Here is a 23,566-nt window from a genome sequence, read left to right as displayed (position 1 = left end):
CAACCTTTTACTTTCAAACTGCTTCGAGTATGATTTATTCTGCATTTATAGCATTCAGTCGTGGATTGCATTTTAATGAAGAATTATGTAAGATTTTATTATTTTAACAGCTAGTTTGTAAATGTTTAATTGGCTGATTTATTAAACAATTTATTATTGCATATTTTACGTCGCACACGGGAGGGAAAAGTTTAATTTGATATTAGACATTCATATCCATTATTGGATATCCATGTTTTTAAAATGAGTTCTTGACCAAAATTTAGGTTTTTCATAAAAAAAATATCTAAAGAATTTAAAATGTAGCTATATATAGGTATATCGATTTCAAATTCCAAAAACTATTTATTCATTATCCATTACATTGACGCAACTAATTGTAAGAAATTTGTATTACATACGGAATCGATGTATTACCATATGTTAGCAATTTGCAGATAGAATTTATTGCATTAGTCAGGATTAAAGATGAAAACTAAATACACATTATCAAGATTTTAACATTCTACTGATGTAAAAACCATCTTGAAATCGATTTCGCAGTCAAATCATGCGTGAATCGAATTCACAACGCTTTGTTACTCAATTCAATTGCATTTGTTACAGGAATTTACAAAACGGCCTTTGCATAGATTTTGCTTTGTGTTTTGCCTATTGTAAAGTAACATTTGTTAGAATGATACTATTTCATTAACTGAGAGCTTTTATAATCACAAATAGTGTCATCGAGTCTTGTTTATGGTCCTATCGTTATGTAGTTAAATAAAACAAGCTTCTGCAAAACGTTTTCTCTAGAAAAATTTTAAAAGTGAAGGATAGTCGAGTTAAAACTATATTGTGAGTTGATATGTGCGAGTGCCCAGTATATTTATAAATTTTGGCAAGTTTCACCAATATCAAGTATATCACAGTCTGAGCAATTGATTTTATATACAGGATTACCAAGGCATTCGATTTTGAAAATAGTCTTAATTCTGGTAACAAAAGTATTGTGGTTAAAAAGCGTAAACAATTAGGATACTAAATTGCGTGTCTAAAATTACCTTTTTTATTTAAATGAATTTCTAGAGAATAATCCATTACTGTTGCAAAATAATTTAGCACATAACCTTACGTGACATAAAATTGTAAAAAAGTGTCACACCAAAGAAATATAAACATTTATAAAACGTTTTATTTTGCAATGATTTTGTCATCACTTTGGTGAAATATTAATGCACAAGTTGACACACTCTTATTGTTAATTTTTGTTGTTGACAAATTCGAAAGAAAAGAAAAATATGGACATTTGAACCAATAATTCTATAAGTATTACATACACGTGGAATAGGTAAATGGTAAAATGATACATATAAATATAATATATATTTTTATCCCACAAGTTTTAAATTACCTTGCTTTTAAAATTAATCCTCTGATGCATTCCCAGTTACCAAGTGCGCATCCATCCATTTCCATTCATGACTTCAGCAAACATAACAATAACAGGTTAATGCAAAATGTATCATCGACCCATTAACTTGGAAGCCAAAGTTTTTGAAATCAATTATCGTAATCAGTGAACGAACACGACTTGTATTCTCTGAGAATTGTGGAACAGTTTCACTATCGTGATCAGAGATAATTAGCGAGATGCTGCACTCTGTACCAAAACTTTGTCTAAGAACTCTCCTGTGGGAATGGAAGCTAATGAGATGAGAAGGTGCAAAAAAGACTACTGTGTGTGTAAACATGGAACAACAATGAGGTTTATGAATTATGATGGAGTTTTCTTGGAATTGAAATTGAAAAATTGAAATTTAAAATTTTATTATTAATTCATATAATTTATGTTATTTTTTTTCAAAGCTTTGAGGTATAATTTATTGCAAAAGCAATAGATGTATATCTTTAGTACATTAAGTTTTGCAAAACAATCCAAATCCAACAGAGATGTCATTGCGTTTATTTATGGTCTTATCGTTATGTAGTACAATGATACAAGCTTGAGCTTAATATAGGTATAAATGAAAATTTATATATACATAGTTTGATGTTTGCTATTTCATGAATAGTTTTTGTATTAAATGCATTTTATAAATTTCACCTAGGTTCACCAATGTATAGTAAATCACAGTCTGAGCAATTGATTTGATATACAGGATTCCCTTGGCGTTAGATTTTGAAAATATTTTGAATTAATTTGTGATTACACAAAATCAAATAATAAATCCTGAACTTGTAGTATGTAAAATTGATTTATTATTTAAATGAAGTAGAAGCAGAAAGTGTGCAGAATACTCGTGGCTGTCTAGGACTGTTCAGGATCTATGGTTTATATCAAAGCCTTAATAATAAGTATTAAAATTAATTATTTTATTATCCAAATAATTTCATTGAAAGGTGTTATTATAAAAAGTATTATATGATATTTTCTCGCTGTCATTCACAGTAGACTGCATGTGATCGATGGCGAAATATTGCAACATGTACACCCATTTCCTTTATTCATTGTTTTTGATGTTTCTCCAAAACAATAGACGTGCGATGATGAATTCTGTACGGTTCAACACACTTTCTAACATATTCTCATTTTGAATATGTACTTTTAAATTATGAACTCAATTAAATTAAAAGCTTCAAAGTTTCTCACAAAAGTTATTGAAATAAAAATAGGATTTCAAAGCAATAACAAAAATCAATCATTCGAATCATTGTTTATTTTAGATTAATATTGTTGCAGAGCTTTCATTGTTTTGCATTTGCCTTTGTTTTAAATAAATCATTTTTATTACGTTGAGAAATAATAATGCTTGTGTTACTATATACCTATATATACAGTGGTTCTTGTATTAAATCAACACCTTAATTATTAATAAATAAACTGGTTGCAGAAACAATAGTTCACTGTGTACAATTGGATAAGAACGTGTTAACAACTGGAAGTCACGTTTATTATTGTGTATTGAAGGCACAACAGAGTAAGAAAAAGAAATAAATTATTATTTTTCACTAGGTGGGAGTTTGTAGATAAGCTCCTGATTTTGTAGTCTAGATGCTCCAGGTTCGAATCCACATTTATGATAATAGTCCAGTCATTATAGTAAGTTTACCTCGGAATTTGAGAGACCCAGCTGTAAGTCTGTAAATACTTGTATATTAATACCTAAAAGTTATCTCAAAACATACATACATATGTTGCGTACAATCTACCATATGTAGGTTTTGAGACAACTTTTAGGTGTCAATATACAAGTATTTACAGACTTACAGCTGGGTATCTCGAATTCCGAGACTGGACTATAACATTATTTCAAGTGAAAATAATCCTTGCTACATTGCTGCATTTGGATAGAAAATATATAAAAACTATAAAAAAATCGAATATAAAATTTATCAATTGTACATAGGACAACTAGTAAATTGTTCATCTGACAAGACTTTAAGTATAATCATCACAATTCATATGATTTTTAATGTCTGGTTGCTGCTCAGGTAAAAAACAAAGAGGAAAACACTAGGTAATGGATTGCATTGTAGGTATAGCCTTCGGATGGAAAGTTTCAGGTTCAATTCTGCTTTGGACAGTCTGATGTCAAGCAGTAGTGACATCAGTTTTCAATTGGTATTGTTGGCAGTATGTTTCTAATAATAAGTTGAAGTTGTCACCTGCATGGCAGAATTCTAAATCTCTTCATGCGAATATCTCCGCATTTTTAAACAGTTACTCATCTCCGTTTTTTTTAATCTATCCGCGACCTTTAACATCTATTTCGCCGGCACAACAAAGTGAGTAAAATCGAGAGCCGCGACGGCCGATTTTATTTTTTGGATTCATGACACCGATTCGTTACAATCTCCTCGATTCGACCTTCGATCAAATACGATTGTATGGCAATATAATTCAGCAATCGAGCATTGGAGCGATTCAGGAGGAAGGCAATCGCGATTATGCGAAACAAACGAGTTTCGACTCCAACTAACTGCCTCTGCTCTTTGTATCAGAATGTCAGCGAGGGACTTTCATCGAACAGAAACGCATGTCAAACAAATTTTATGAGCTCATGCATACTTTTATTATTATTGTGGGACGAGTATCGACGACGATTACTGAATTTCTCGTCATTACAAATAACAACATTCTCACACGGCGCGGAAAATAACGGTGGCTGCACTTGAGGGACCTTGGAAATGGACCCAGGTTTTGCATTTGTGCTGTAACCTATAAAATTGTGCTATTGAGAATTGATTATTTTTAACAGCAATCTGAAGTGGACAAATACTATAAGCTGTTGTGCTGACTTCTTGAACAACTTGGCTTTATGGTGGCAACCCGAACGATTATTTTAAATCAATCTGCTATTTTTTTCATTATCATTTTTGTGATACTGATGAATTTTTTAGTAGTGCAGTAATGCCCACTAAAATTTTTTTGATAGCACTTAAATTCAGTGCTTTTTGGTTAATTTTTTTCTTTTGAAATTGCAATAATATTAGGAAAATGGCAATTGCTACTGATATTTGAGATGAGATCCAAATGATATTTGAATAGCAGAAATGCAGTTCAAAGTTATTTTGCTTTGTTTTCAACTGATCCAAATTTAGTCTAATGCATTAACACTTATAAATGTTATCATGCTTTTTATGAATATAAATAATTACTATTAATTTACTATTAATAAATCCAATATTTGACTCTCATCATCACCTTTAGGTCATCCAAAGAAATTGCATATATGCAATTATCCAAAAACCATATATCACCGATTTCTATTATCCCACTATCAACAAACAAGTCATAAATTCATCTTATAAAACGCATCAAGAATATCTTAACTATTTACATTCCCATTTAAAACTATTTTTTCTGTGTATCTAATCATCCCACGGTATAAAATATTAGACATGCTGTCCTCGACTATGGATTTCTAACAGGATTTGTTGTTATAGCCCGCATGTTATTAAAACTTGTAACTTACGTTCTTGGTTTTTATCAGAGAATTATGCATATAGTGGTGGTAAATGATTTCTGAGAATTGCGTACCTGAAATACCTGAGATGCTCAAGGAAGGCCTTTATACTGGAAATAGCTTGGAAACTGTAAGATGATTTGCAACATAATTAGCAAATTTGAAGAAGAAATACCTAACTGTGTGAAACACCTAATGGTTGCTTTTATTTTTATATGTTTTTGATATGTTTCGCTCCTTAATTAGAAATCATAAATTTCTCTGCAAGATTTTTCTTGTTCCTCTATTCGCTATCACATTATAATCTTATCAGATATATTTTCTACATTCTGAGCATCTCTAGTGTAATTTTTTCTGCAGTAAAAAGCTCCTTCGTCCAGCAGGGTCACGACTTTGCTGAACGCAACCGCTTTTCCGACATCTTGGCATCTTGCATCTCGCGCCGTCATTTTGTACGATACCAGCCGACGGTGCCCGTTATACAATTAATAGATGAGCTTAAGGGACATATGTATACAGGGTGTCCCAGAACTAAACTCAAGTCGAAACAGAGATCTTCTTTTTCTCTCGGAAAAAAATTTAGAAAAAAAAATCTCACGCGGTTTGAAAATTATGAGCTTTCAAGTGCAACCTAGAGCTTTGGTAAAATAATGACCATTTTTTGGTTATAGTGGTTATTTTTATTAATTGTGTTCATTTAAGCTTTATCCGTAACCGAGAGTAATTCTTTTTTTTTTAAAGATTAATCATATGCTCAAAGAACATTGTTTTATATTGTTTAGAATTTCTCTAGTTATAAATATTTATATTTATATTACAGATACAGGATTAAATTTAATAATTACAGAAAATAAATTATCTAAATTGAATTAATTACAGTAAAATACAACTATTAAACAATATTAAGCCTAACATTAGTATTATCTAATACAATAACTTGAAGAAAAAAAATGTTATAAAATTCAAATAGTTTAATTAAGGCTTGTAGATCTTGAGATTCTTCTTATGGTAAAAAAAATCCTTTAAATATCTGTTATGCAATTTTTATTTAGGTACCATATCTAGAAAATAATAATTAAGAGCAGTATCAAAAAAGAATATATAATATGAAAATAATTGTAATGATAAAATACTAAAAGTAGAAAAACGTTAAAATAATTTCGAATAAAAATTAGAAAAAGTATGGAAAAGGATAAAATAATTGTAACCGTTGGAAAAAAAGTATCAATTATTATCACTAGACATTTCATTATCAAAATAATGTTTCATATCGAAATTGGCAAACTCAGAAGTATCGTAGAAACTTTGAGCTTTTAGAAGTTTAAAAATAGTATTATGGAATTGACGATCATTCAATTTCCTAATATGTAGTGGAAGTAGATTAATTACAATTATGTACTCTGTACTCCTCTTCCGTCTATGGTATTGAAAGATGTTTCAAGTTTAAAAGTTGGTCCTTTTATAGTCAAATTTCTTGTTTTATAATAGGAATTCAACATGAAGGATAGGTTGAAGCGTTCAGGATTATTCTTTATGAATGACAACGTAATTAGCAAAAATATACAGGGAACAGTGAGAATGTTAAATTGTCGAAAAAGATTCCTACAAGAGTATAAAGAACTGAGGGAAAAAATTATTCTTAATGCTCTTTTCTGTATTTTGAATATATATTTTAAGGATGATGAGAAATTACTACCAAAGTCCACCGATCTTGAAAATTTCAAATTCACATTTCACAAAAAGATTTAATTAATATAATAGAACAATTGCCCCAAGTTTTTAAGAATCTACACTTTTTGTTGAACTATGAATTTAATTTTTAAAAATCGGTCGACTTTGAGAGGCTCTCTTCTGAGTAGTACATACTAGTGGAAAAATATATATATTTACGAATACCCATCTCAGCACAATTTCAATTTATTTTTAAAGTTTGTTATTCCAAAATCGATTTCCCTCGGAGTCACGTCTATATCTTCGCAGTCCGTGCCTTTAACCTCGCCAGAGACCAAGAAAGGACTCTATGCAACGCACAAACCGGCTTTTGATATCATTTTATGGGAGTCGAATAGACGCGCACATCGGCTGTACGCGCTTTCGCAGTTTCTTCGGTTTTCATTAAAAAAAACTCACCGACAGAAATGCGGATGATTCTTATTATAGAAGTTCTCATGTGAAAATTAACTTTTAAACGACAAGATAAAAAATTAGCTATGTATGTTTTTTTTATTAATTTTGTAAAATGCCAACAGGAAGGATTAAATTAGAGTAGGTTATTTAGAGCTATTTCTATCTATATATTTTACATTTTTGCTTTGTGATTTTTTAATAATAATAAGGATGATTTTTATTTTGTTAATAACATCTTTTGAGGCAATTTCAACTACTATGAAAAATCATATAAGATGATTCGGTAATAAGATTCGGAAGTCTCTTGGGACCACCCAGCTGTCTAGTTATTGTTCAATCACGGAAGTGTTCGATGTGCATTTTGAATTTAAATTACTTATTTAATATTTCTATATATTCATAGAGCATCTTTTAAATTTCGATTCGACTTCGATAACCACCATCGAGTTGATGTTATACAAAAGAGAATGATAAGTTTTACAATTTACACTACTGATAATAATCATGTAAACCTAAACTTATATTACAAGCTAAAATTGAAAAAATGTGAATTAGAACCATATTTTATTAAGACTTGTGAAATTGTATGGCATATTTTTTTAAACCATAAATAAAATTTAAGTATGGCGCAATAATTTAGCAAGTTTCTACTTAAATTTTATTTTTTCATTATGACCGCCTAAAAAATATGTGCTTAATTTTTATACTTATAAAGTTATTGCAAGTTTAGGCGTCTAATTTTCAGTTCCTTGTATAAATTATTTGTTTTGTTCAGTAAACTACTCTATTTATATTTCCTCTATTGTATTATTTAAAAGATCTCTTATATTAGACTCTTATATTAGTGATTGAGATATGATTAATTATAATGCTTTTAAAAATCTACCCTCCATGGTAAACTATATACTATTGGTAAGCATATCAAGTTTTATTCATAGGTTTATGTATACAAAATTTGTTAAGAATATAAACCTAAATCTAATTATTATCTAACTTAATAACTGTTCATTTGAATCCAGGAGCTTATTATATAATTCTACAGATATTTTTAGTTCCTTGTAATTTTGAAAGAATTTTTCTGATTAAGATTATCTTGGAGTTGACGTCGCTTGCATCAGAATCTCATTTTGATAACATTTTTTGATATGAATATTCATATTTTTGGCTTAGCCCCACAGTTGCAGTCCGTAGATGAAAACAGGTTGTTCGCGCCAAATTAAAGCATGCCGATATATCGATACAAACAAAAAATTATTAATCCAAAATCATCCTAAAAAAGCCAATCATTACGATATTTAAAAACATTGAAATTATTGTAAATACAATTATAACTTGTAATTAGTTTAAAATAAACACATAAAATTACAAATAAAGTGTTTTACAAATAATCTATGGTCCTTCAAAAAATCAATCAAACCATTGAAAAAACCATTGGTCCTTCGAGCCGGATTTGACATCCAGTAAAATCTAATACAAAAACACAGGTTTTATAATTTTTTTGCACTGTGTACTAATTTATAATACTACAATTACTACCGTAGGTTTTATTTAAATTTTTTGAATTACTACCACTATTACTACTACAAGTTATACATAATCAACATTGAAACGGAATCCCATTGGGAGCCCTTTCGCCCTTTTTTCTAATATAATCAACCATCAAAATACTGAATGTTATTTCGAACGACAGATTGTAATTCATAACAGTAAATATTTTTTTTAAAAAAAATTGTTTACAAACTATAATTTTAGGAAAGCAGGGAAAAACAAGTGCCTGACGAGGAAACACTTTAGAGACGGGCAAAGGATTTTATTTATTAATTAACTACTGAATTCCTCTCATTGTGACGAAAGGATAAAGTTAAATAAACAGTGATTTATAGCGATATCTACCGTATCGAACTGCCGGTCACCGAGACATACATTGCGCAACGATAAATAGCCTGGCCGAGCGACCGTTTAGCCGGTGCAACGATCGGGACTGCATTCCGCAATATTGCATTCATAATAATGCATCGCCCTCTATCTCGGTGACAAACAATTCTAGAAACGAGAAAACTATCACGAGCAACAATTATAACATTAGATACATTCTGGGCTCGCCCGTAGGTAAGCGGTTAAGAGCGACGGGACCTAAATCAGAGGTCGCGGGTTCGATACCCACTTCGAGCAACCTGTTGTCAGGCAGCAATGACAACGATTTTCACTTGGATATATAGGTAGCAATATGTTTCCAAGTGAAAATAGCCCTCGCCCGGCATTGCTGCACCAATAAAAAAAAGTCAAATGTGGATGGATTAACCATTAGGTTACCATCTAAAAATACGAAGTAAGAAGAAGTTTCAGCCCAACAGCTCATAGGACGTAAGGTTCTGATTGCTGCTAAAAATATAATAAAAAAAGATACATTCTAGGATAAGTTTGTTGTAGGATTAACTTATTGGTCTTATGCTGCAGTAACATAAGAGAGGCTAAGGACATAGAACGGAATAGTCTTATGAGCTTTTGTGTTCGAACTCTTCCTCTAGGATATTTTTAGATGGTAACTCAAATATTTATATTTAATAAATTTTTTTTATTTTTTTAATACTGATTATATATTATTTAATTACATACAGCTATGCAAAACGTTAATAGCAATATTCAGATTATACATCGTTATCCAAATAAGATTTTGGAATAAGTAATCTCAGCTCCTGCTAGACTAAAATTAAACTATTGATTTTCTCATTAGAGAAAAATAATTTAAGGTCGTTGGAAATGTTATGTTAAAAATCACTGGGATGTATGCGTGTAATTATTTAATAATAGAGCTGAATTGATAAATATGTGTTATCTATTAAAGTTTTTATATTCAACTTTCCCATATCGACTTCTTTTCATAATGCATATATCTAGGCAATATATCAAGGCAAATTACAAATAACTCACATATCTCTTACTTTCGCAATAAATATGAGCTGCGACAGCTTCTTCAAAATCCGTGAAGTTATTTGTGCTCATGCTAATGAAAACAGTATACATGTTTAAGTGGATAATTTACATACTAATATGAAAAGTTGCAGGAAAATAAATGAAGTCGTAAAGGCCACAATTGCATATATCGACGACATATTTGCAATATTGCGAAAACAAAACAGAATAATAATAAATGGATTGAAGGTCCAGTAGTAATACTTCACAGAAGTACGTGTTTTACGTATGCAGAAAACACTGATACTTCAGTTTCTAAACTTATTGATTAAATAATATAATATCACAGTCTTCGATTTACATATTCCTAACATCCCAGACTATCTATTTCATTTCCTTTACCAGATTGCTCAATAAAACCATATCGCTGTGAGAAAAATCGAACATCATCTCCATTTCCAATAACAGTAAGCAGTTGCATCATCAATAAAGATCATTTCTACCATTTATTATCGAAGTAAAGACAATGATCATGATTTTACAGAAGTTTTATTGTTAAAAAACTGCACTACAATAGTCTTTATGTCTCTGAAAGCACGAAGTCACTTATTTGTCGCGATATCACATTTCGACAGAACACGAAATGGAATGTGAAATTGCGACACCTAAGTCATGATTTGAGGATATCTTAAAAATAATCTGGTGCTGGTGAAATGATTTATTGTTGTAAATAACAAGATTTTAATTTAATCTGTTGTTGTTTGGTAGTTTATCAAAAGTATCTGACAGGTGGGCAAGGAAACGTTGGTTCAACTAAGAGGTGATGGTGTATTATCACCTATTGATGACAATATAGTACTTATGATATTTAATTGATTTAATTTTTCATAAATATAATTGCATCCTTATATCAAGAGATCACAATATTCTGAACAAAATTTAATGTAATTTTTGTATTTTTTCCCAAAAGAATTGAAAGAGCTCATCACATTACTAGATCTCTTCCTTCCTCATTGTCACTTATTTATTATTTTATTAATGATAATTAACTTATAATTTATTGTATTATATTTGTTAAATTTCTACTAAAGACAGTTGTAAATTATATAGAGAGATTATCAATAGCTTTTATTAATACATCACTATATTGTGAAAATGGAAAGCAAAAGTGATATGATCAATTCCAAATAATTATTATATGATATTGTTTATGGTTTTATGTGTTATTAATAAGACATTTTTAAACATTTTGGTCAAAGTGATTTGTTACATTAAATTGACTAATAGGTTTTGACAATAAACCATAATATTATGAGAATAGAAAGCAAAACTATTATTTGATCATTTCAAAGTAATTATTATTTGATATTGTTTGCCCTTTATGATCTGTTCATGCGAATCTGCATTTATTTCTATATTGATTTAAATATCAAAATGTGAAATTGTAATATTATATTGCTGGGAAATATAATAGTTTATGCTGTGAATAATAAATCCACATTAGTATATTATCAAAGTGGTATGGGTAAAATTAAATTTACCAAACTAAGGACTAAGGACTAAGCTTTTATTTCACCTACATACACTATTCAATATTTTATATTTTTACTACAAATAATTATGAATTTTTACTACTGTTGGAAGTATGTTTTTCTATTTTTTTTGCATAAAAAATTAATTGGTTAAAATCTCAGAGCGTTACTAATGCCTCGGGACAGAATTTCACGGATTATTAATTTTTTGTTTCGCTTGACCAATGTTTTTGCCTCAGAATAGTCCCGCCATATAAATCTATATTTAAAAACGAAATCCTCTGAATATTTTAGTAATATATTCAGAAGAAATAAAAAGTATTGTAAAAAAATGATGTGTCTATACCTATATTTACAATTTGTCAAGGCCGACGTCTGAAACCGGAATAAAAGTAAAAACTAAAGACTTAATGAAAAGAAACGCTATTGATTGATATTACTATTTTAAGATTCATTCACTTTTTTATTGGGGAATAAAGTGAGTTTTTATTGAAGAATTTACAATACGTTTTGAAGAGAGAAATAATAAAATTTATAGCTTGTGTCATAATAGTATGATATTATACTGCATATGCGCAATTTATACAACAAAAGAAAATTTTCATGATTATTCTAAGACGGTTTGTCTGTTAATTAAAGTTGTAGTTGGGATCGTTAAATTTTATTATTGGCTTTGTGTAAACAAACGTAGAACGCGTGCTTATTCTTGATAGAAATCTTGGCCTGATAAAAGACATTCTGAGGCAAAAATTACATATGTACATATTTTATCATAAATATATTTTATTATACGAAATGAACCCATAATAATATTTTTTCCTTTTTTGCTTGCAGGAGAATTTGAGAGCCGAAATCCAGGAAGAAAACACATATGGTGTCACCTTGGTGTGAAACATTATAAAAGGTAGGATTTTTGCAATTAAGCTTAAAAATTTATTGCACAAAAATAGTAAAATGTATAATGCATTCAGATTTAACAAACCCTGTTAAATTATATATCTAGATTAAATAAGATTAATTCATTTCATATCCCCCGCATTGTCAAACAAAAAGTCGTCGGTGGTCGCCTTGAAAATAATAAGGTGAACAGTCTCAGTCGAATGCTTCTGTATGCCATTTGTTGGTTGCACCTACGTGGTTTCTTACAATAATATACAATGTGCATTTCTTAATATCCAGACAATCATAATATAATAATAGCCTCATAAGCCGATGACTTCATTAGTCATAAACCTTTCGTTTTTCGGATCAAGTGAACACCTTGATTTCATTTATTGAATATTCATATAACCAGAGATGATTCATTGTAAGTCATAAATTTAATACTCATTGTCAGAGATAAGAGAAGATTTTTACCAAGTTTCTCATCACGCCCTTCTCAGGGTAAATTTACCTCTAAATGCACCAGATTTATAATCTATCACATTTGGTGTAGTGTACAGATGTAATTGACAATAGTGATTTTTATTATGTACTTATAAGTAGACACTGATGATGCATCATTGAATAGACTTCATCTCTTCCATCTTTAGGTCTGTAGAACAAATTCTTGAGAGTTTTTCCGGCTCTAAATGCCGTCGAAAGACGCGCCCAGAGTAACCTCTTTATATTGTGCCATTGTTCTCTAAGGTGGGTTGAGTAGATGGCGACGACCTAGGCTTAACCCAACATTTAGATAAAGAGTTGATGGGTAAAATAAATTATATTAAAAATATGCTACCATAGTAATCCATGATCTTATTGAGTTAGTTACAGTATAGAAAAACCAAAGAAAATAAATTATCAAGTGTTATATTCTAATTTTAGTCAACAGTCCACAGCTTTCCTTGATCTTGGGCCCTACAATATAAATATAGGTCTTTATTTTTTAGGCAGATTTTCAAATAGGTGCGAATGAAAACTAGGAATAATACAAAATTGATCGTGCAAGTGTTGTAAAGAACCAACCACAATAAACCATATTATTTGAAAATGTAAAATCCTTAAAAATCAAAGAAAATGTGGTATTGAAAGCTAAATAATAAAGGATTTTTTTTCAAGAATTTTGCAAACTTTGATGTCCAGCAATAATATTGAAATATACAAAATTTATAATAAATTTATAACTGTTAACTTCGTTCGTCTCCAATCACTCGCTTATTGTCTCTAAATACACTCTCTACGATATTTATATGTCACTATTTGTCTCTCATAATATAAAATCTAAAATATTGAAAACAACGAAGTTATGTTTAATAATTTTTAATAAATTTTGTATACATTTCGAGTACCCATTCAGGTCTTCTTCAGTACAAAACACGAGCAATTAAAACAAACAATGAAACACGTGTATACGGCTAAGTTTTTAAAATTAAATTTAATGTTTATTTTGAAATATCAAACTAAAAATAGATATAAACATATATATATATATATATATATATATTTGTATACATATAAACAAAACAATGCAAAATATATAAAACGTAATAAAAGCTGACCAAGACGTTTCAATATCAACAGTTCTAAAAATGTTGATACCTATGTTGCTTCTAAAAACTTATAAAATCTCACAATTTCATCACATTATTAAAAATTATTTAGTATTTTGGATTAATTTATTAAATAAAAAAAAATATAACTATAATGTACTTAGAATAGTAGACTGGTTACTCACATATGTAATGAGAGCCTAAATATTTTTATTTTAATTTTAATTTCAATTATAATCTGTCCATATCTAAATATTTTTATTTATTAAAAATATTAAGTATTCTGGACAACTTTATGATTTATCAAAAAATTTAATATATGCATAATATACATAAAATAAGAAACATGGCTACTCATATATGTAATGGGATAATTTCAATTTTAATTTTAATTACAATCTGTCCATATCTAGACATTTAGTAATTGTTTTGACATTATTTATATGGTTTAGTTCAGATGGCAACCTAGTAGTTATCCTATCCAGGAGTAACTAATGACTTACTTTAGTATTTTTTGAAGTTTTATAATTTTTATATGTAGTCAAACAACAACAAATAAATTGCATCAGATAATTAATTCAGTTATAAATAAAAAAATGTACAAAAATATAAGGCAAACCCTTGAGTTTTCCTTTTAGAAAATGCCACAGTTAATTTCCAAATCAATTACTCATTTTCTATCTATAGACAGTTTGTAATTTATATGCAGGTAACAAATTTTAAAACAGAGCATATTTTACTGTATTACATAACATCAGAAAACAATAAAAATTATGGACAAAATTACATTTTTCCACCTCCTCAAACTGCATCTCATCATTAAAGAATTAATTGTGTGAATTCTCCTCGACTGTGTATGATCTAATTTCCGAGGAGACAAAGTTGGGCAATATATAGAATTATTTAATTCTTGTGTATAGAATTATTTAATTCTCCCAGCTTCTCAACTAAAACCAAAGTCTTTTACCATATGCACTATATTGTTGTTAGAGGTGCAACTTGCAGTCGCAGTGAAAGCGATTTGCCAATTCCTTATGCTAATACCACATACCGATGGATAATTCGCCCATGGTGATAAAGCATGTCTATATCTCAATTATATCATACCATATTATATAAAACAATATTACAAATAATTAGCATATTGTTTTCGCAAATTAGTATTGTAAATAGCGGTAAAAATAGTGATGGAATAATTAGTTGCGAAGGTTCAAACGAGTTTTTAATTGAATGATAGTTATATTTATCTCCGCAATTATAGGTGACCTCTTCAATTATATTTATCCATGTGGTAATAAATTTTTTATACTTTGGTTGATTTATAATTTTCTTTAGTAAGTATGTATTAATCATACAAAAGCCAGATTTTTGGATTCTGACCTCGGAGAAATTATTTTTTTTTTCAAAGCTTGGGTAGAGCGGGGCTTAATGGTCCGTGGGTAAAAAGGTCCACCACTGATATCTAAAAAGCAAGTGAAGTTAAGTATTTTCAAGAACAATTTTTTAAAGTAGAGATGTATAACCGCCCCCTCTATTGATAAATATTTCTGATAAAATACCAGATCAAGGTTATATACAGTGTTATCTTCGTGAAAAATGTGCCCATAAAATTTATATATTGCATTGGTTGAATATTGTAGCTATTATTGAAAATAAGATTTTGGACCAGCTAGCCCACTGACCGTCTCATTTTATACCGCCTGTGGGGTAAAAAGAACCAGATTATAATATTTAAAAAACACATTTATACAATGATGAATTTGCTGGAAGTTTTACCAAATCTAGTCGGATAGTTGTTTGTTCGATATGTATTATTTGTTCTGATATAATTGGTTTGGTTTTTACAATATAATTTTCCAAAGTCAAATTGGACTTTTGTGCTCCGCATTACCCTATACAAAAATGCTTGAATATAAGGTAGATTTAATATAGTAATTATATTGCCGTTTGATATACCAAATAATTTATTCATATTATTTCTGATTTTTGTAAAAAATGTAATAATCGTAGTATATATTGAATAATAATAGTAAATACTCAAATCTCAGTTTGAATAGTATTTAAATAGTTTTTCGACTTCTAAATTTTATATCTAAAAAAGATGGATAAAATCTGTTTAATTATCAATATTTCTAAAAATTATCAATGAATAGAATATGTGTAATTATCAATTATGGATGGATAGAATCTGTTTAATTATCAATATTTTTAAAAATATTGATTGATTGCTCTTCATGCGATATTTGCATATTTATACGATAAGAAAAGATTCTTATTACTATAATGAATAGTTTTTGAAATTTTGAGTTGCTTCAGTAATGTGAAGAAAACTTATCTTATTCTATTTTTTTTGATAAAATATCTATATTATATTTTATGAAAATTCTAAAGTCAACTCTTTAAGTACGAAAAAATTTTGAGTTTATAACTAAGAAAGACATCATGGTTCTTAAGATGAAAACTCTTATAGAATCACTCTGCATTAATTCTTTAAGTGTAATATTGCATAAAAATGTATAAAAACAATCAAACTCCTGTATCAACACCATTTCATGAACAAACAATTTAATGTTGCAATATTCCACATTGCAAATACATAATTTTATTATAAAACCGATTCATATCATGAATCCGTATCCATTGAATAAACACATCAAACACACCATGATGGCTATTATTCAGACAATACGACCACTAATATGCATCAAATAGTTATAATTTGAATATAAATATTAAAGGTGTGCCAAGTGTATCTATTACTTTCAAGTATAAATTACTTTCTCACCTGCAGGGCTGACGGCAGGTTATTTGAAGGCAGACCACAAGACGCCGGCGTATCGATATGTTTTACAAAGCTGCATAATTCAATGATAAATAAGAAATAATCAGCAAAGAAATAAGAGCTTTTTTGAAGTAAAACTTCTTTAGGCGCGACTAGGGTGTAAATCCGTACAAATGCAACGGAAGTGCGTTACGGCAGATAAGAGTCGAGCGCCAATGATTCGTCATTCGCTTTCGATGATATCATTTCTATACGGGTCGATTGTGATTAGGCGTCGTGTATGTGAATAGAATTCTGTCGTTGTATGCGTACCGGCGTCAACGTTGTATGCGTACCGATATCGACAAGTACATCGGCATTGATAAATAAACATTTTAAAATTACATCGTAGTACAAATCTTGATTTAATGAAAAATGCCTGAATCAGAAGAATATTTTACCCTGTTCCTTGAAAATATTGATTAACAAGATTAATGATTAGTAAGTTTATTGATTAGAAATTATTTCTAAATTATTCGTAGTTTCTATAAATCTTTGAAGTTATTGAAATGGAAAATAGTTTTTAGGCAAGACAGATATTACACTGTTCAAAGAATTCGATTATATCGGCAGCGAAAAAGTAAAAAAATACAAGCAGTCAATGAATTTTAATTACATAAAGTTCTTCAAACACAATTACATTGTGAGTGAAGTTGAGAAAACAATATTCGTTTAGGCGTTGTTTAACATAATCCACTGTGTGAACGAATATTATAGAATTTATTAATCAGCAATTACTTAATTTCTTTAATGAAGGTTAATTTTTAAATGCTAATTACAATGACAAACCGATCATGTCACATTTGAAGTATGACTTTAATTGCATTATTGTTTTTAAATATTATACATATTTTTAATGCTATTATAAATATATAATTTATAATTTGTCATTATATAAATGTGTATAATGGTTGACACTAATAAATGTGTGCATCATGAGTGTTACCATATTACTCATAAACATTATTCAAAATTGTTATATGATGTATTTATTTTTATTTAAATGCCATCTTGTACAGTAGGAAATAAGTTTTACTTCAATCGCGTGTGAACCTTACGCGCACTCTTTTTTTTTCAAATGTTTGGATTTTTCTTACTAGACCCCTCCTTCCCCCACGTGATATTTTGTGATTTTTTGTCAATCCCCTCCTCCCTCAGCTTCAGAGCTATTTTCAATTTCAAACATATTGCATCTATATTTCCAAGTTGTCACTACTGCTTGACAACAGGCTGCTCGAAGTAGAGAAAGAACACAAAATGCAATTTGTATGTTTTTATTTCCTTTACCATAGTAATTTCTTCATAACATAGAAATTCGGTTTGCCCGAAGGCACAAATGAGAAAAACGAGACTGTATACTATAACAACACGTCGGTTTATCGATATTTTTATTGCTGCAACTCGTAAAAAATCGCCGTCGTATTTTACACTGCTGCTTTACAGTAAATGTTTTATAGTATTGTATAAAGTACGTTGAACTAGGTCCTGTTTATTGCGTACAGAATGCAAGCGAAAGTGTTTCGCGAATTTAATCAGATTAATATTTTATGTAATCACTAGAACAACCAGTCCATTCTTAAATCGAATGGGGATAAATGATTTAGATTAGTGATGCAACCAGATGCAGGTGATTAACATTGTTTCATTTGTAAATTAATATTGTTGTGGTAAAATTGATACTCTTGTAATAGTAGAGGAAAAAAGGGTATAACCTCTGAATTTTTTTACTGTGCTCCAATTTGCATGAAATTTTGGAATTAGATTCATACCTTGAAACAAAAAAGGCTTCCACGTATAAATAGCAAGTAATTAAAATATGTATTTATAAATATACTTTCAATATCCATTTTCTGAAATATTCACTAATACCGAATTTCACAACTACTCAATGACTTTCTAAATATGAGGCCTATTATTAAATTTACTATAAAATAATGACAAAACAAAATATCTAAATATAGGTATACTCAAACATTATTGCTGTAACTTATTGTGGGCAATCGAGCGATAGAAATTCTTTTTGATTGGCTAATCATAAATACTAAAGATAACGGTATTGTAAAATATTTGAAGATGATAAATATAAATTAACAAAATAGAAATTTTAACAAATTAACTGAAAGTAAATTTACTTTTAATCAGATCTTATTTGTGATAAATGTGTATAGAATATTCAGCGATAAAAAAGCTGATGTTGGCATAATTCAACAGGTGATTCCGCATTCAACAAGTATTTTGCAGACACATGGCAAAAAATATCTTATCAGAAATAAATCGACGCGATTTTGCTTAACGACACAGAATTAATTGTGCACTTTCTATTGAATGTGATTAAAATTTGCATAGAGAAAAATAATTAAAAAATACTAGAGCATTCCTCATGTTACAGAAAATTGCTACAAATTGATGCATAATTTCATATATACATATAAATTATAAATTAATTTATGGCTAATTTTGAATAATAATCTTACTTTTAAAATTTGATTTAAAATTCCCGAAAGCGTCAATTTTTTTAAATAAAAAAACAATTATTTTAAATTCAGTTATCATATAATATATATCTAATAGTCTATTATTGTTTTAAGTCAATTGGGAAAATAACCAAGGGTTTGATATACAAAATAAAATAAACTTCAATACTTTATTTAATTATTAATTATATTTTGTATGCCAAATTTGATGGATACTGCCCTAGGACAGTTCCGTGATCTATTAAAACCTTATCAGGAATTTAAAATCAGTGGAATTATTTGAATTAGTGGAAATACCACTGAAATTATGTTCATGGTTTATGAAACAATTGTATTAGTATTAATGTTTCTTTTAATCTCGTAAAATATTTTATTATTTCTTTCTGATTCGTACTTGTAACTTCTTTTAATGAGCCATAACTGTGGAATGATTTCTCTAGGACGAGAACGCATTTTATTGATAAAATAAAAAAACCTGACGGAAGCATAATTTACTTTATCATTGTTAAATTGAGCTGATTGGTTAATATAAATAAAATAAAACTAGTTATTAGTAGCATTTTATCTCAAGACAAGTCCCTGGTTCGATACCCACTTCGAGCAGCCTGTTGTCAGGCAGTAATGACAACGATTTTCACTTGGATATAGATAGTAATATGTTTTTATGTGAAAATAGCCCTTAATCGGGTATTGCTGCTCCAATAAAAAATATCAAAAAAAAATTCCAATAATAAAAAATCATCAAATATGGATGGATTAACCATTGGGCTACCATCTAAGAACACGAAGTAAAGAGAAGTTTCAGCTCTACAGCTTATCGAATTTAAGGTTATGATTGCTGGTTAAAAAAAATATGTAAAATATGGTAATACCGCTATATTTATAATATTATTATTATTATTTTGAACAGCAATCAGAACTCAAGTGTCCTATAAGTTGTTGTGCTAATTTGACTTAATACCAGTCGGATCTACAGATTGAAACCCAATCAGTTGTCGATAAGACTCTGTGTGATTAATTATTATTACAATTTCTATAATAGATCGAATAGCTGCAATAAATGAGAAAATTTAACTCTATATTTTATATAACCAGAAATGTCTGTCTGGTTTCCGACGAATATTCAAATTAATATGCCATAATTTTCCGCTGCCACCATTTGATGGTTATCAAGTGCGGAAACGATCACAAAATTTAATTTATTGTTCTGTTCAAGAAGTGTTACTTTGAAGGTCAAGATCACAACAAATTAATTATTGTTAACTCATTTACCTACTATCTTCTAGGTAAAATCAACATGTTTTTTTTCATTTCTTCTCGGATATTACTTATGCAAGCGTAACAAACCGTTTTATTTCTTACGATTGGAATCGTTCAGTCATGGATGGTTAAATTGCATGTCATCATATGCACGAATATTTTTTTTCACTTGCGTAACTGAATTTTTGTTGAAAATAATAAATATATCGTTATTCATTATAGTTATTATGTGATGTTACAAATAAAATTAACGTTATTTGCATAACATGAAAATTGAGCTGGGGACATGTGCATGGTTTATCTTATATGTAAATAATCATTTTTATAATTACACATCGTTGTTGATCAATGTAACTTATAGAACAACTATAGTATTACTGTTAATAATATTTCAAAAAAAAATAAAACTTAATGGTTATTATTATATAAATTTTATTTAGCAATTGCATGTCATTATGTTGTGATCATGTTATTTTTGCTTCATTTCAAAGCTTTTTTTTTGCAAAGTAAAAAAATCTGTTAAGTAAATTTATATGCATAGAATATAATTCAATGATCCTGAATAAATTAAAAATTAGAAGACTACTCTAAAAATTTAATGGTGTAAATGGAAGATAAAATTTGAATACAATGAGCTACATGGATACATATACTTTTATATATATATATATATATATATATATATAAATATATATATATATATATATATATATATATATATTTATAAATATATATATATATATATATATATATATATATATATATATATATTTATATATATAACAATATTTTTATTCAGACATCCATCCAATGACTAAAAATACAGAAGCTAACGTTCTTTAATAAATCTTCCTGACGTTTCTAAATCTATTTGGATCCTTTTTAGTCATCATAATTACGCAAATAATATGTATTGCAAACAAAATCACCATATCAATAAGTAAATTACGTAAATAATATACTTATTTATGAAACAAAAATATATATTTTTTGGAAAAATAAATTAAAAGTAAAATTGGCAATGTTTTTGTATGCTTCGTCTGGGTATATTGGGCTTGATGATAGTACCAATTAAAATCTTCATATATATATATATATATATATATATATATGTGTGTGTGTGTGTGTGTGACAGAATACTGGTGTATTGTCAGTATCAACAAAATAATTCTGCATACCACAAGCCATATCGATCATACTTCAAACAAAGTTTATTATATAAAATTCTAAGTTGTTGTTGGTCCAAATATTTTCTAAAATACAATTTCAAACTCCATCCGACATATATATAAATATTTTCATTATTACCACTACATTCCAGAACCTGCTTCACATTCAACGTCATATTTTCAAAAACAAAAAGTAATAAGAATTGTTTCGTTTTAATGCAATCTAAAAAGAAATGCATAAATAACAACAACTATTCAGCTGAATTATGTTTTGGTTATTTTTGTTTTACATTTGATTTTTAAAACATTAATGAAATACTCATGTTTAGTAATGTTTAATTGGTGTATGCATAGCTTAAGATTTGTTTAAATAACCTTGGTTTTAAAATTAAAGAGGAAATTTCCGGCAAGTGGCGGTGCGGATTGAAACCGGACTGGGGATCAGTTTTCGAAAGAACTCGGCGGAGTATGGTGAAAGACTAGCCGAAATTATTAGTCGATAAAATTATCAACGAATTGAACGATTTCATAGTCTAACAACGAAATATTGTGAACGGATTATTGGAAATTGATACACTTTTGTAGATTTTTTATTAAAACTTGTGCGTGATATGTTAATCAGTTGAAATCGGATAACATAGTGCCTTCAAGATGGATAATTTCAGGTGAGTACTTTAGGCGTTTTCTAGGAACCAAATCTTAAGCTTCGTCATATCATTATAATTTATCATTTTCTTGATCATTTCTTTTCAATCCCTAACAAATAATTAAATATTACCAAAATTTAAGGATTTGTCTTTTTTTTTTAAAAAATTTCGGCAGGATTTGGATAATAATAATTTTTTATAGGTCATCGTCAATTTGTTGCTAATTTTGCTCGATTTTTTTGTAATACAAGTGATTATATTATCATCAATTGTAATTTAAATTAGCGTTTTAAATACTATATATATATGTTAAAAAATCGTAATAATTATTTCTAAAATTTTGAATTAATCATCATGAGAATAGAGAAATTTATCTAAGATTATTTTACTGATGTTACTGAACACAAGATGTTACTTATTAATAATATCTACAATAATAATTTTTTAAAAAAATATAAAAATTATTTCTAAAATTTTGAAGAAATCAAAATTAGAACAGAGAAAATTGTCTGACATTATTTTAATGATGTTGCAGAACACATTATGTAACTTATTATTAATAACTACAATAATATTTTTTTTAATCTGGGAATTTCTTAACTAATCTATCTATTATTCAACAGAAAAAAATTTGCTGGATTTTTTCTAGTATAAGGAAATATATTATCATCTCAATATATTATATTTTAAATAGGCGGTTTCAATAATATGTATTTTGAAAAAAATCTAAAATATATTTCTATCTAATAAATCAAATAAATCAAAATGAGAATTTTGAAAGAAATTTGTCTGGCATTATTTTACTGATGTTGCAGAATACATAATGTTATTTATTAATAATTACTTCAATAATATTGCTTCTAATATGGGAATTTTTAACTAATATATCTATTTGTCAACAGAAGAATGCATACAAATTTTCAAAATATTTTTTCAATATAATAGTAGAAAAAAATATAGGTACTTGTCGACATTTTTTTTCAAATTGTGTTTTGAAAATTTGATGTTCATAAATAATACTTAAAATATCTCTTTTATTCAACTTTAATTTCAGAGTTTTCAAAAACTTGGTATGCTTGCTTTTTGCTTTTTATTTGGTAGTACCCAATTTTAATTTACTATGAATTTTGAAAAAATTACTCTTTAAAATTATATTTTTAATAAAATAAAAACTAGAGAAATCTTTTATAAGTACTTAGACAT

At 28.3% G+C, this 23,566-nt stretch overlaps 1 protein-coding gene across 1 annotated transcript in view; it reads left to right on the top strand.

Moving 5' to 3' along the window:
* The first annotated feature begins 12,365 nt into the window (after window positions 1-12,365).
* The window catches only part of LOC113369933, a 38,786-nt gene continuing 27,585 nt past the window's right edge, over window positions 12,366-23,566 (top strand). Inside the window, exon 1 of the mRNA XM_026610559.1 lies at window positions 12,366-12,425. The gene's annotated coding sequence lies outside the window, so the exon portion shown is untranslated. The remainder of the gene's footprint in view (window positions 12,426-23,566) is intronic.

The sequence above is a fragment of the Ctenocephalides felis genome, unplaced genomic scaffold, assembly GCF_003426905.1.
Source record: "Ctenocephalides felis isolate EL2017-DRISC unplaced genomic scaffold, ASM342690v1 CF-g0.4_SCAFFOLD_01492, whole genome shotgun sequence".
Lineage (NCBI taxonomy): Eukaryota > Metazoa > Arthropoda > Insecta > Siphonaptera > Pulicidae > Ctenocephalides > Ctenocephalides felis.
Note: the sequence above shows the minus strand (reverse complement) of the source record. Positions and strands in the feature narration are given on the sequence as shown.